A 16,555-nucleotide genomic window follows, 5' to 3' on the forward strand; every position below is an offset into this window, starting at 1 on the left:
AACCTCAATTACAAAATTATTTATTCAGCTATAACAATCACCTCTAGTTAAAGCAAGAATAGTTCAATTCTACTAGAAAACCACTAATTCCCAACATTCGTATCCCATAATTTATAAAAAAATAGATATGATCCACAAAATCAACATCAAAATTTAATGAATCGATTTTAGTTCAATAGATCCTATACCATACTCAGACACTAAAGACGTCAGTATTACCAAATACAGCTGCTCCAACACCATAACAATTTGTTCACCAAAAATTGGAAGTCAATTTGACTCAATTTTAACATTTAACAATCAGCTCAACTTCAGCTATATTTCGTAACCAATGCGGACAAATACTTAGATACAACCGCAAAATACCCACATGTCTCGCAGGAAACGCGGGAGAGCCTCTATTTGTCCCAGCTAAATATGAATATAAAAAACTACAAAAAAATCGTTCAAATAGATGGATAAAAAATACTCGCGTTAACATACCCGCATGTTACCACAAATCTTTGTTTTGTCTGAATGAAAAAATCTTATTGAGAATCCCAACCGCGAACCAAACAAAGAGATAACTATTTTGTCCAGAGAACAGTATTCAATTCAGTCTTTACCAACAATCTATCTTTGTCATTCAACTTGAGACATCAGTACTTATATTTAACGCTAAAATGCGGATGATTACGCAACATCAATTATTTTAGCCTCCACAGTGAGATGTTTTAGTCTTTAAATTACTTTTTTTTATTAAAGAAATTGTACGTTTCTGATTATTTCAAATAATTGCAAATAATATTTAACGAACATGAATAACTCCGCGATTTTTGTAAATGAGAATAAGAAGAAAGGGTGATTAATTTTTAATAGAAATTCACTCCTTTTAAAACGCAATTTTCACGTAAAAATTCATCATTTCGTTATAATTAACGACGGCCAGTTCACAACAAAAATCATTCGAAAAAAAAATCTTATTGAGAATCCCACCCGCTGTCTAAATAAAGAGATAACTATTTTGTCCAGAAAACATTATTCAATTCCGCCTTTATTAACAATCTATATTTGTCATTTAACTTGAGACAACAGTACTTGATTTTAACGCCATAATCCCACGTTTTCTCGCATGAGAGGAGCAAAATGTGGGTGATTACGCAACACCAACTATTTTGGTCTCCATAGAATACACAGTGGCGCTGTGTCTACTATTCGAGGTAAAGAGACGAGCTTTTAAAATGTGATATCTACACTTTTAGATATGACAAATTCATTGATGTAGGTCGTTGAGTATTTTATCGCAATTCGTAACAGCTGACCTGAATAGTCTTTGGCTTTTTTTTTTCAGAAAGAAAAAAATTGCGGAAACTTACCACTTTTCTGCTTCTTATCTCGTCTCTTCTTTTTGCTTTCTGTGATCAGCTGTGACTAATTTATCCTGCATTCAGGGAGTCACGGATTTTAAACTCAACATGTGACTCTACTCTGGCCTTTTCAGAATAACTACCTTATATTCAAAATGATACATGTTTTCCCTCCAGTATTTTTTAGATGGAGGACAATGATAGTCTCGGAATTAGAGGGCGGTCGATATTTACTGGTCCGACTTGCTAATGCCACACGGGGCCGAGGCTTTTCGAATTTTTTTACATTTCAAACTAGGTCATTTGAGATGTTTTTTAAAGTTTCTTGAATTCTTGAGGTGTATAGCCAGTGTTGGAGTGGAAATTTCTACTGGGTTTTTTTCTTTTATCCTTCACTGTCAATTGTGGTGATTAGCATAAGGTAACTGCGACTCGTGTGTGGGATACGTTCAGACCGTGAGATGAGTCAAAATTCAATTAATATTTTATTTTCTCGATATCGTTGAAGGAAAAGGTTTGGGGAATTCGTGTTATTTTCGTTGCCGTTTGAAATTATTTCTAAACGATTTGATTAAATTCGGTCTTAATTCTTCGTCATTGCTTTAGCTCGTTATCACCACGTTTAATGAACGAGAATGAGTTCAGGGTTATCACCGTGATATCCATATTTGGGAGAAATAAATAGAGGAATTTTTTTTAACGAATGTTAGGCGGGACAATGGGGAGTTTTGTTGGACAATAGTGATACCTGCTTTAGTGTTATCCGACTATCGATTCAATTTCGCCGAGTGAAACTATAGGAAATGTGAAGTACGACGTTGGATAAATGGAATTACAACCGCCACCTGTAGGTTCACTTCAAAGAAGCAAGTGCATTGGAAACGGAGGAGAAACTACAGGTGGCGCTATGCGTAATTTCTGCGATGTAGAATCCAAAATAATCTTTGAGGAATGTTTTTTTTTATTTTTGGGAGGAAAATGATAATCATGAGGAAACGTGATTGATTCCTGAGATTAATTTATTCTTTCCCATTTTTGCTTCCGAATGGAAGCATTGTAATTGTTCAAATTTAAGTTTTAGATTTTTTAGACTATTATCCAAAAATTTCGGAAATGCAATTTTTAGACCGTGTCCGTACGTATATGTGTATGTATATGTATGTATGTATGGGGTAAAGTTTTTCTTCAATTATTTGCTAATAAATAGATGGAATTGATTTTTTTTCCAAATGTAGGTATTGTTGAGCCCTATCGATCGCCATTAATTAAAATTTAATTCATCGATTAGCTTTTTGAATTTTTTAATTTTATCGAAAATCGGTTGTCCCACGATAACTAAAAAAGATGTTCTGAATTGAATGAATAATGGCTTAAAAAATTTATTTAGATATCCCTTCGCCCTAGTTCGAAGATGAAGGCGCTAGTAATCGCTATTTTGGTTTATTCGAAAATTTTCAAAAAATTGTATTTTTTGAAAATCTAAATTGCAGGCATATCTTGGAACATCATGCTTCAAATGAATTTAATCATAGCTTAAAATGTTTGTTTTAATACCATTAAGTCGAAGTTAAAAGATGATTATGATGGCTATATTGGTTGATTTGATTTTTATGATGATTGTTGAAAATGTTGAATTTTTCATAAATTTACCTGAAAGTGAGCTTTCTGATGGTTTCTTCAAATGTGATGTTTCAAATTCATTCAAGTATGTGTAAATAAAAATTTTCTATTAACATTTTATCGAAGTACTGAGGGGAGAGAGAACTGTAAAAAAGACAATCGGTTGTATAGAAAAAGGGATAATAGGCATAATGATGCAGATAACATTCAACGAAGTTGAAAATCTGCCAAAATTGAGTAAAAGGAAATCTTATTCAATTTAATAAAATGAAATAAACAATGAATTAAAAAATACATGATAAAAGGAAATGACGTGCAATATAACCGTTCGGAAGCATATCGCTAATTTATTAGCAAAAATAACTATACTATGTACAATACAAGAGCAATTTCCCACTTGTTTCATGTTAAAGTTGATCAATTCATCTTAAATGATTGCTTTAAGGAAAGAGAATAATGCACTTTTTTAATTATTCAAAAGAATTAGAACGAATTTGTAATGAACATGATTGATTTCATGATTTTAATTAATACCAATAGAAAGAAAGCCTCACTGATTGCTAATGTTAATTTGTTTCTTCTGAATCTTTATTTCTAGGTAAAAATTGATCATCTAATCTCTCAATTATTTTTTTGATAAATGAGAGTAAAAAGAGAGGGTAATTGATTTCTAATGGGAATTCATTGCTTTCAAATTGCTATTTACAAATCAAAATTGATTACTTCGTCTCTAAGTGCTTATTTTGAAGAACAAAAATAAAGTTCCTCATCGAAGTCCTCCACAACTATGAATGAATTTCGGATAATCATAAATGAAACAGAGAGAAATGTTCACTAAAAATTACGGAACTCACAGTTCGCTTACCGATTACGGGTTCGACTCAGAAAATTTAAGTGAGGATATCGTAAGTTTTCACGGGAGATTCAGATAAAAATTACGTGACAGTTCCGTAAAATTTCCTACAACCACATTGCGCTCCGGAATTATGGAAAAAATACGTAATTTTTATTGAATATTTCTCTCCGTGTAACAAACAGAATTGCGAACCGAATTAGACAAAAGTCATGTGGCCGTTACTTTACGTGTTATTAATATTTTTTCTCTAATTCGGAAGTTCATTACCAACTCCATTGGTAATGAACTTCCGAATGGATCCGCACCAATTTCCCCAGCAATTCTAAAAATGAAAAATTGCAATTCCTATTCAACTTTCTCATTTTATTTGATAGATATTATCTTCGGCATATTTCGGTATTGACAAAATTAATATAAATGGATTAATTTTCTAGATATTAATAATTAAATACAAGACAAGGCATATACTCCAGGAAACGTTATATCCTTGGAACGTATGATTCCCAAAATGTCTGATCCTTGCAGCGTGTACAATTAAATTCATCTCATAAGCCAAAATATTAACCCCATTCAACTTAAACAAGAATTATTGGCATAATATTTAGATGAAAGGGAATATTGACTAACAACTATACTTTCAATTGAAAAAATTCATCGAAAATTTACACTCTTTTAAATAGACCACAACGACCTCTGTATCTGTCAAATATTACATAATATAAAATGGAAACAAACATAAAGTGTTGTCATATAACTTTTCAAGTCATCCAGATGCGAAAATTATTGCTAATGGTGGTGTGTCATTTAAAAAAAAAAATTGTATGTTCTGTCATTAGACCGAAAACAACTTTTCTGGCGAATACCTTGCAATCATATGAGCTAGAAAGGTTTTTTTAGGCCGTATGTCAAATGATATTTTTGTCATAACGGCTGTAACAGCGACTTACGAACACGCAGCGAAAGTGAAAATTGAGAGGAAAATCGGGAAAAAATAAAAGAAAATGGAAAATTTTATTGACCCAGATATTGATGAAAGCGATCAGGAAGTACTATCTCATGACATGTTTAGTGATACGGATATTGAGAACTCAACATCCAGCATGTCAGTGAATGCAAACTCTCTCAATGACTCTGGTGCTGACGAATGGAATATTCCCCAAGACGTTCTGGATCATGCTAGAAAGGCTCAATCCATCCTCATACCACCAGCATCAAACCTATTTATGATCGAGCATATCACAAGTTTCAGAATTTTCTGAAGGAAAAACGTATCATTCCTTGTCCTTGATACCTCTTTTTATTATTTAATTTCGATGCAGTTTTTTTTTGCACGTGCAAAATTTTCATCACCAACCCCATGTTTTTCGGTATTCCAAGAGATAATTTACTAGTTATTAATTTTTATATTCACTCATAACGAATTCAGTTTTTTAATTTTTTTTCTTTGGTCCTGATGAGGGTTCTGATGCAGAGCCGAAACGTTGACTCTACTCTTTGATTGATTAACATCTGAGTGAATTATTGACCGCAAGGCCACTTAACATCCATTTTTATCTATTATCACGGTCAAAGAATCTTCCACTTTTTAATTTTTTTCTATTGTTTTTCTTTATTTTTTCAGTGGGGGGGTCGCCTTCCCCCCCCCCAACCGGGGGCCTTCGTCCCCCTGGCCCCCCTCACGCATCCTCTCCCATTCCCCCCTCATCAGGCCATCGTGACGAAATAATATATTATGTCATTAGGACCGTAGACGGAGGTTTGCGATGAGTGTGAAGTTAGCAGCATGAGGCGTCGGTAAGGCAGGACGAGGCGAAGCCGCAGTCGCGCAATCTGCGAAGCCCCCCCCCCCACTGAAGAAAAAATAAATGACAAAATAAAAAAATGAAAAAAAAAACAAAAAACAAGAAAAAAAATCGAATGAAAAATTTGGAAATACCTATCAATGAAACCAAAAAGTAATAATAAATAAACTTCCTAACGGATGCCTAGAAAAACATGGATTTAAGGAAGAGAGTTGCTTAAAATTACAATAAAAAAGGCGAGATTTTGGGGATGAAGAATAATGCTTGAGTTACAGTGAGATGATGCAATAATTTCACAACGGCATAACCTCTACTGTTGTAACCGATTAGTTACTGAGAACGCCGCCAGTGCCGCTGAATCAACTCACTAAGCAAGTTACTAGACGGCTCGCTTACCGCGCATACCCAACCGACGGCCATATTGCCCATATCGGCTCAGTTCATATTGCATTTGTACATAAGTCATGTGGGTTACTCATCTAGTAACTGTATAACTTTACGGGTCGACCCGAAAAGTCTCATTTACTATAGCTGGTCCTCTTTACAGTACTCTTTACGGTCCCGGCCAGCTCAGGCCAGCTAATCGCCGTTTACTCCCTCTGAAGAGTGACTTTTCTCGAGACCAATCTGGTGCATTACATCCGCGTAATGAATATCATGATTTTTTCGTGAGAAGGCCCGGTAAACCGCGATTCTAACCTCGCTTCGCTCGTTTAGATCGCGGTTTACGGGCCTTCTGACGAAAAATTGCATTCATCACACGGTCCAAAAGTATTTTCTGACGAATGTGATTATAGGCCCCGCCTTCGGCTCGGCCTACTAAGCCACATTCGTCAGAAAATACTCTGTGGGCCTTGTGATGAAAATAACTATTTTCACATTTTGCTGAAAACCATCATTTTCATTTTGGAATTTCAGTCGTGAGGGGTGGTGCGGGTCCAGGGGAGCGAAACCTTCTGATTGAAAAAAAACAAACAGCAAAATAAAAAAAAACATCAAGGCGAATAAGGGAATTGAAGACGAAAATTTTGATTTCAAATAGTTTGTTTTCAACAAAAAAAAATGCAAATTACAGAATAATTTGTGAAAATACAGCCCCAATTTTGTGTCATGAATGACAAATTTATTAGCTGATTATTGATTTGGAGTTTCAATGGCCCCATCAAAAATTGAAAAATAAAATATTGATCATTAATGTAGATTTCAGCACATTCTTAGAAATTTTAAATGTCTATTATTAGCGAAATTCTGAAAGATCACATCAGTCAATTCAGCTAAATCTTTTTTTTTTTTACGGCCTCCGAGTCCGTTTTCGGGTCCCATTCAGCACTTTATCCAACCCTATGCATGCGGCTGTGGATTCTACACTGTACCGTATTCGCACTCCTATAGAACATAGAAGTAGCATGGGGAAACCACAGAAAACCCATGCCAGTACAGGCGGTTCCTCTATTAGCAACCTCCCGCTCGCCGGAACCTGCCGTTGAAAAATTCGATGCCACGGGGAATCGAATTCACAACCCTTCGCACAATAGACTTGCGTCTAATCCACTCGGCCACCGACGTCGGTATTCAGCTAAATCTTGAAATATTTATATATTTTTGCTGAATTATTATATAAGAAAACATTTTGATTGAATTGATATTCTTGTACTGGAAAACAAAACGTTGGCGACGTTTTCAACTAACTTTCGCTCCCAATTATTTGGTGTTTTAAGAATTACATCCAGTCTTTACAAATTTAAACAAACAACAAAAGTTTTCGGAATCTGTTTGTGGATCACTATCGTATACATATGCGGTCATTCTTGAATTTAGTCCACGTCCCGCACGAACATAACTTTGCACAATACCCATTCAGTTCGTCAGCTGATCGGCCATTGAATGATTCACTTCACTGACACAATGGTTCGGCAGCGCTGTTTTTCCCTAGCTGTCTGATGAGCTCGAGAGCACGATACGTAATCTGGCCACGATCGGCTATACGTAATCAAAAATTTCCGGCCTGTTGCGATGGGGTTCCCATCGCAACAGCCCAGGAACAATATTTTTCTGCAGTGATTTTCAAGTTTTCGAGTTTGGGAAGTATGTGATACCAATTCCCAGACGAGAAATCGTGAGAAGCAGTACAGAAAAGTTTTTTTCGGCCTTGTGACGAAAATAGCTATTCACGTATAGTCGATGGTAGCAGAATATTTTACGAATCGCCGAATAAAATGCCGCACTCTCATTATTCAGGGGGCGTTACCACGCTGTAAAACACAATTTTACGAATAACAAACGATCCATGAAATTAGAGTTTCCGCAGAATATGATAGAAAATACAGATTATTATCAAACTGTATCTATTTACATATTTGTGATGTTGTGGTTTGATTTGATATATATTATCACGAGGAATATTTTGAGGTAAAAAAAAAATTCATTTCAGTCACGTAGTTTTGAAGATATTGAGGAAAAAAGATTTTTCAGAAATTGCTATATCTGAAAAAATACATGACCGATTGATCTGAAATTGCGCACAGAAGTGCTCCAAAATAATACCAATTTTATGGCAAGATTTCAGATTTTTATCTGTGAAGATTTATACAAATTTTCTACAAATACGTACACACATTTTCTAAGAATATCATATCTTCATAACATTTAACATCATTTCCAGGAAAATTAGAAGATCGCCAAAACCAACGATTGCAAAGCTTACATTCGAAAGCAAAAAGAAAAAAAATAATAAGAAAGCGTAATAATTTCCAAATAAGCTTAAAAATCCTCACTTTTATCCCGCAAAAGTAAGCCATTCCACATATCACACAAACGTCTATAATCGGTGTCGGTGAAACAAGTAGAGCGTCGAATCAGGTTGGCCTCGAGTCAGCTCCTGTCCTCTCCGCTTTCCCATCCATTTTTACGTGTGCCATCATTTTTTCTCAGCAAGGTGTATCATTCACACATATTTCCTCAAGACATCGTGAAAAACATCATCCGCAAATGCGCGGACATTATTTAGAAAAACAACATCAGTCTTCTTAATCTAATCTAATCAGAACGCGGTTATGTGCCTACCCGGGGCTTTTGTTGACATCTGAGTTGGCACAACTCGGCAATAGTTAATGAGGACGAGACAACAAAAAATGATAAAGTTGTTGGGTTCAATTGGAGAGAGCAAGAGGTGAATGATTCGTTTTTTTTTTTACTAACGGAGGACCATTGTCCGTGGACCTTGCGGAAATGTCCAAGGCCAGTCTATTATTCCCAGGCATAACATGGGTATCTAAATCATCACAAAAAATTTCGCTTTTTTAATATTCTAATTAATTCCAACAATGTTTCTGAATTTCTTTCAATGAGAATGGCTCCATTGTGAGGTGTAAAGGCATGATTATTTGGGCAGTAGAGTTTCGCAGTTGTGAGGAAACGAGATTATTTAATTTCCAGGGGTATTTTAAATTATTTCTGGAGATTTTTATCTTGCTTTTAAGGCTACAAAATCTGGTCCCAGGAACATATTATCTTAATTTTTTCAAAAATGAATAAATATTATTGGTCACCCATTTTTTTTTCGATAGATGATTAAAAACAGGTGCATTTTTACGTCATGATGCCAACGTTTATTGAATTGTCTGTGGCATCTTCAATTTTTATGATTCTTACAAATAAAAAAACGGACGATCTTTAATTATCGATAATTCAACAAAGCCTGATTCGTATTTTGAAATTTTCTTTCATTTTCAAGGTGATTTTTTGAGCTTTAAAATGAAACCTGACTCATATTCATTTGGTTCATTTAGTCAAGAGATACGGACGATTAAAAATAGCCCATTTTATTTTTTTATTCTATTTAACCCATTGCTTCGTAAAAGCCACGAATCGTCTACGTGTGAGAAGAGTAGGGAGGCCCCCAATGTATTAGTACGCCATAAGAAAGGCCTGTGGGGTACTGTGACACTGTTCAATGGGTTAATGACGAAAAATCATGGAACAATTCAATTGGGTTTCAGATAATTGTTCTTGAACTTTCTCAAGATGACGCAGTTTTTCCCTTGAACTATAGCTCCATTTCAAGAATATTCATCTATAATTCAAATATAAATTCTCGCTAGTGCAGTATATTCCACAATCCTCCCATACATTAATCCTCCTCTTTCCCTCGAATCATCAGTCGCGGTACAGGTGCACAGTATTTGTGGTCGAGTAGATCTCCTTGAAGAGAGAGGGCTCATGCGTGTGTACCACAATCGCATCATTCCTGCTATGTTATCATTAAAACCGAATAACACTTAAATATAATAATAATTTATAAATCATTAACTACAGAATCACTTTCTCTTCACCCATGCGACTTTTACAATGAACTATTCTCCAATGTTCATAATAAAAATCCTGAGTGTTCAGATTATTTAATTCTATCTTTCAATAGTGAGAAAAATATTTCCATTAAATATTCATTAAACAATTCATTCTCATTCATAAGTCCTTGGAGAAAAAAAATAAATTAATAAATCGTGAAGTTTAACGGTAAATAAATCTCTGGTTTATTATATATCTATTAGAAAGTATTTTTGCGCCCCCCCCCAATAGAATAAAATAAATTATTATTTGAAATGTTTTCATTAAATAATCACGTTTGTAATTATTAATAATTGAATATTTTAGAAAATATTATATGAGACGAAGTTGTAAATGGTATAATACAACATCGAACGTAAAACAATCATCTATACCAGTTACCTTTTCATTAATTCATTGTTAATTCTATCATTACCATAAGTGTAATAACAATTTATAAATCATTAACTGCAGAGCCATTCTCTCACCACACTTGCAACCTTCACAATGCATCATTACCTAATCTTCACAATAAAAACTCTGAGAATTCAGATTATTTAATTTTAGCTTCCGCCGACTGTAATGGTTAGGTGGGTGAGGTGTTGCTCCGTCGGACATCCAAGCTAAGCAGCGTTGAGCTGGGTTAGTACTTGGATGGGTGACCGCTTAGGAACACCTCGCTCGCACAAAAATTGCGGGCGGTAGGTACGGTGTAGCGGCCTAGTGTCTCCATTTAGTCAGTGTGACAGATGGATATATTAGGGCACTGCACAATCGGCCGGCTGTGCGACTGGGGTTTTACATGGTTTCCCGTGCAGTCCTAGCTCGAATGGGGCACAGCTAAGAGTAAGACGGCCATGATACCGCAGATAACAATGAGAGGAAAAAAAAGGAGGGGAGGCAGGCTAGAGGAGGGGCTTCAAATCGAGAATTACTGCGATAAAACCAATGAAATAGAAAAAAATAATAATAATAAATAATTTTAGCTTCCAATAGCAAGAAGAACATTTCGTTCCAATATTCCTGAACACAAGAATGCATTTACTAAGTCCTTGGAAAAAAAATTAAATAAATTAATAAATGCTTAATTGTACAGATAAATAAATCTCCCGTTTATTGGAAATTAAAAAAAAACATCATTCCTTAGTAATAAGATGGATAACAAGAATGGAAATCATTTCGACTATGATAAAAAAATTGAATATTTTAAGGAGATTCTACAATGAACGCAGCGCAGGCTTGACGCAACGATTATTTGTCACAATAATCGGAAAACAGTTGAATGAATGCTTGAAACAATTGCATGCGGTGCGTTAATCCTGAGTTGCGCTTGATTGTAGAATCTCCTTTATAAAATATTTAGTGGCATAAAGGTATAAATTATGTCATTATATCACCAGCCCTTATAAATCATCAATATTAATTACCTAATCATCATTACAACCATAATTATTCATCCAATTAAATTCATAGACGTAACGATACATTTTTCTTCGCATCGGAATTCATATGTAAATTGTTTAGAACGTATGGACGCAGGCAGAATGACGCAGCGTAGAACAGAATGTTGGCAAGAGGTTAGGGGAGAGGGGCTTTCCTAGATGGAAGGGAGGCTACTATTATAGACAGGCAGGTGCAGGGAACTTCTGGCATATAACGCACATACTATGTATGGATACATAAAGTTGACGCGCCCTGTTGATCGTGCGTGGAACGCTTGCGCAAGTCTGTATGTGCTCCACAACATATGGTAATAATAAACAAGGTTTGTGATGTCTGAGGAGGTTTGTTTCAAAATTAAATGCGAAAAACTGTGAGAAAGTGAGGGAGAAGCCTCGAACCTTGAGACCTTAACCTTTTCACTTCTCAGTGTGATGGGGTTGAAGTAGAGGAGTAATTGTCGGGTTGGGGCGGATGGTAAAGATGATGATGATTTTTTTTTTGGGTTTTGATGGGGTCCATTATAACCCCAGGGGAGAGCCAGAGCAATTTTAAGTGGAAAACACAATACCATGACTTTTTCATCTCCTGCAGGTCTGAAAAAAATGGAGAGATTTCACGTCTGAACTTTTTAAAGACTTTTATTAACGTCAATGACACAACAAGGCAGCAAAATGTACATTGTTAACTTACGGCTATTTTACATGGTTTCAGTCTTCGGGCTTTTCCTTATATATGACTTCATAGGTATGGGCGTGGTATAAACATATAAGGTGGAAAATCCCTATTTGAAAAATTAACGATTAATAAAGACGTTTATTTAACATAATATGGCAGTTTAAGGGGATACTATTATGAGTTTTAAAAGTCGCGGGCTATTGGAATGCGATTTCTCACACATTGAAGATCGATTATATGTGTCTAAAAATGGATAATTCGTGCAAAAAAAAAATTGTTCATTGTCCGTTTGCTCCGCAAACGCTTAAAATGTTAAAAATAATTCAGGGCCTTCAATTTTTGAGCTACAGCGGTTTCTCTCTTTTCAAAATTTTGGAAAAAATGTATGTAATAACAATTATGAATTATTTTTTCAAATTCCACTCCTACACAGCTAATTTCGTTTTTTTTTCTAATGAAAAATTGCACCACTCATGTCAAATAGCCCGAAAAATGTTTCTGAAAGAATCGAGAATATATTTTAAATATTTTAAGTATAATTTTTCTGGAGTGGCTGTAGTGGTCGCACGGGGAGTGTGTGGCTCCGGCGGTCATCCAAGCTAAGCAGCGTTCAGTCTGCCCAGTACTTGGATGGGTGTCCGCTTAGGCACACCTAACCGCGTGGGACTACAGTCGCTAGGCACGAATGTAGGGAACCACTGTGCCCATTGAGGCAGTATGACCAATGTACACAATGGAATCCCTGCATTATCGGCCGGCTGCACGACTGAGGTTTTCCATGGTTTCCCTGGTAGTCCAATCCCGAATGGGGTGCAGTTGGGGATAAAGTAAGTCGGCCCATGGTAACGCAGATAGGGAAGGGAACAGAACGTAAAAACACGAGAGGGTATACATATGGAACCAAAAAAAAAAGTATAATTTTTCTGCCTATTTTACATGAATGGCGTAAATTTTTATTTTAAACAAAACGGAATTAGCTGTGCAGGAATCGAATTTCAAAAAACTAATTCGTAATTATTATTGTACACATTTTTTCAAAAATTTTGAAAAACAAAGAAACCTCTGTAGCAAAATGACTTTTCCAACCGCCAGTGTAGTTACAAATATTCCTCCTACTCCTCCAGGCCATTTTGCGGTTCTCGACGAGAAACCTCTGTAGTTCAAAAATTGGAGCACCGGAACTATTTTTAACATTTTAAGCGTGTGGGGGCAAACGAACAATAAGTAATTTTTTTGCACTAATTATTCTTTTTTTAGACATATATAATCGATCTTTAATGTATGAGAAATCTCATTCCAATCGCCCGCGACTTTTAAAACTCATAGTAGTCTCCCCTTAACAATATATAAATACAATTATCATCGGGATTGTATTTTATTCAGATAACAAAGGGATTATTTACAATGGAGATGAATGCTAAAATAGGGAAAAGCGAACAATGAAAAATGCTAAATCTTAAATGTTACAGTATAATTAATTACGGTCGGTTGACCACCTTGTGATTTTGCGTGGGTCGATGCTGTTTATCAATACATTTGAATGCGTTCTTAGATTAATGCCAAAATTGTTTGTTGGTCGATCCACAAAGTCTTGAATCCTATTTTCGTAGTGAATTTATTGTGAAGGAAGGAGATGGGGGCTTATTGGAAAAGGAAACTTTAACGCAAAATTTTCGTTTTCTATTTAAGGGAAAAGGATTGCAGATGTGGAGGTCGTTATATTGAGTTTTCCAGCTTAAATTTCCCTGGCTTTTGCACTCGATACATATGAAACCGTTTAAACAACGAGAACGGAAATGTAAAAATGGTGAAGAGGACAGGAATAATCATTTTTCATTGATAAATCCCTTTACATTCCCTTCAAGGTTCTTCATGGCGTGAATCTCTTCATGAATGATGAGATACGTACTATAAAAAGAGTAATGACTGAATAAAACACGACGTTAAAGGGTCTTGATTCATCACTCTCCGCAATCTTCATGAACGAAGATCGCAATCTAAGCGATTTGCAGGTTAACCTTGGTCTCAATCCTCTGTGAAAAATAGAATCGAGAAGAATATGTGGATAATCGGCCGTCACGTCTGATTATTCGCGGTATTGATGGAGGAACATATGTCTTCGCAGCAGGTAATCAAAAGTTCATTTGTCAAGTAGTTTGAGGGCAGGTGGACTTTTCCGGGCGGAAGTTCCTGGTTGAATCGCATCGCCCTCGCAAGTGGGTCACAGGGTACTCCATGATAAACCTCCATGAGCAGCCACCAATGCCCAAGTGCACAAGTGGCCCTGACCTGTGACCCACATCATAGCTTCTTCTCGGTGTTTTGGCATTCTGGTGAATCTCGACAACTCTAATCTTCTTTCTGAGTTTATGAGGACTTCGGTGAGAAGTTGGTGGTAGTTTTTGATTGGAGGGAGTTTGGAAGAGATTTCTGAATCACTTAGTTGGTGAAGTTTTTATTCAATTGGAAATGCTTTTGATGGAGTTGTTATGCTTGTTATTTGGAGATTATTTTGAAATGGTGAGGACGATATTAATTGTTAAATTGATATTGCTGAGTGATATTTATCATTGCTTTTATTAAATTCTTCATTGTTTGTCTCACTTTTGTTCTCTCTTTTGGATTTCATCAATAAAATGAATGAAACTTTCAGAGTTTGGAAGGGATTGCTGATTCAATTAGTTCGTAAAGTTTTTCTTCAATTGGGAATGGTTTCGATGGAGATGTTATGCTTGTTTTTCCCGTTTATTTCGAGATAGTTCACAATAGGACAATTCCTATTGCTAAATTGGTAAATGATATTGTTTATCGCTTCTGTTGAATTATTCGCCAAGTCTCAACCTGTTGCGTTTTGCTTGGGGTTGCAGCAGTCTGAGGTAGAAGTTCATTGAAGTCTTCATAGGAAAGTTGATATTAATTATTAATCACTTCAAAAGTTTAGACGGGATGTCGCTCAAATTCGTAGTTCACGAAGTCTTGATTAAATTTTCTAATCTAAGGAGAAACTTCAATCCATATTTTAGATGATTCATATTTGTGAACTAATTTCAAGATTTCTATGATTTGTAACTAATTTCAAATTTGTAGTTGTAATTCTGCTCAATGATTTCAAGCTTTTGAGATCAATTCCAATTGTTAAATAGTTAAATTTTGGTACTGCTGGTGCTAAGCACTATTTTTACAACTTCTATAGTATGCTTCAATATTCATAAAGACATTCTCTCCTTATGTTTTGGTCAACTCCCTTGACCGTTTATTCATGATTCCATCAATCCTTCGTTATCATCGAACAGTTCATAATCTTTCGTCATTAATTCAATATGAGACAGGTTGTCGTTCAGAGTGATTGTTCAATAAACTGTAAAGTTATCAATTCATATTCTAAAAGATGATTCAACCATCGTAAATTCAAAGTTCTATTGATACATGCCAGTATATACGTGAGTGCACTACGAAAACTAATGTCTGTATTTCAGACACTTTTGTAGACACTTGTCAAACACTTTTGGGACGATTTTGTAGACATTTTTGAGACATTAAAATGTGTCTGAATCAAAGGAGGTATTTCAATTTCAGACACCAAGATGTCTGAAATTAAGATACAGACATCAGTTTCAGACACAAGCGGTGTTTGAAATTTTCAAACATCAATTAGATTTTCAGACACTTTTAAAGATTCGGACGTTTTTTGCCATCTGCCATCTTAAATTCAGATGGTTGTCAGACACCTAGTTTTTGCAGTGGATGAGTCAACTTTTCAGACATGAGAAATATCTTAAAAATTAATGTTTGAATGGACTTTGCCGTCTGAATCAGGTGAGACATCTTAATAGTGAAATGTTTAAATCGCTCATATATAACTGAATTTCAGACACAGAAAATATCTGAAAATAAATGCCTGAAATTTTTCAGACACAAAAAATGTCTACCATCATTTTCAGACAAAAACGGTGGTTAAAATTTTCAGACATTAGTCAGATTTTCAGACACTTGTGAAGATACAGACGTTTTTTACCATCTGACATCTTAAATTCAGATAGCTGTCAGACACCTGGTTTTTGCAGTGTACCCACATAATAAATGTGTTCACATGATTGATTTAAATATTTGAGAAATTCCCATTGTATCTATACCCAAGGTACTTCTTTTGTTCACTGGTATTTCTGTCAACACCCACGTACATTTGGGATTTACAGCAACGTGGGAGTGGAGAGGATTTCATCGAAAAGTTTCCATCAATTTTTCTTCAGGCCGATTTAAATTAGAGTCTCTTTAGAATAATTCCTGAGAGTATTGATTAAATTTCAAATTCATCATTGAACCTGGGTTTTTATTCGAAACTGGAGGCATTAGTCAATCTGTCTGGTGGTGAATTACGAATTCCCGTTGCTTTTTCATTATTGATTGAGTAGTTATTTCATTGTTGATGAAATATTTTCATCTTCTTTTAAAAGTGTTCATTTATTATATAGTTTATTTGGGGGGGG

At 35.4% G+C, this 16,555-nt stretch overlaps 1 protein-coding gene across 3 annotated transcripts in view; it reads left to right on the forward strand.

Annotated features, from left to right (window-relative positions):
* LOC107042756 (ecdysone receptor) overlaps positions 1-16,555 on the forward strand; it is a 167,553-nt gene that overhangs the window by 111,835 nt on the left and 39,163 nt on the right. The window lies entirely within an intron of this gene.

This window comes from Diachasma alloeum, unplaced genomic scaffold (assembly GCF_001412515.2).
Source record: "Diachasma alloeum isolate Michigan unplaced genomic scaffold, Dall2.0 Dall_scaffold_00515, whole genome shotgun sequence".
Lineage (NCBI taxonomy): Eukaryota > Metazoa > Arthropoda > Insecta > Hymenoptera > Braconidae > Diachasma > Diachasma alloeum.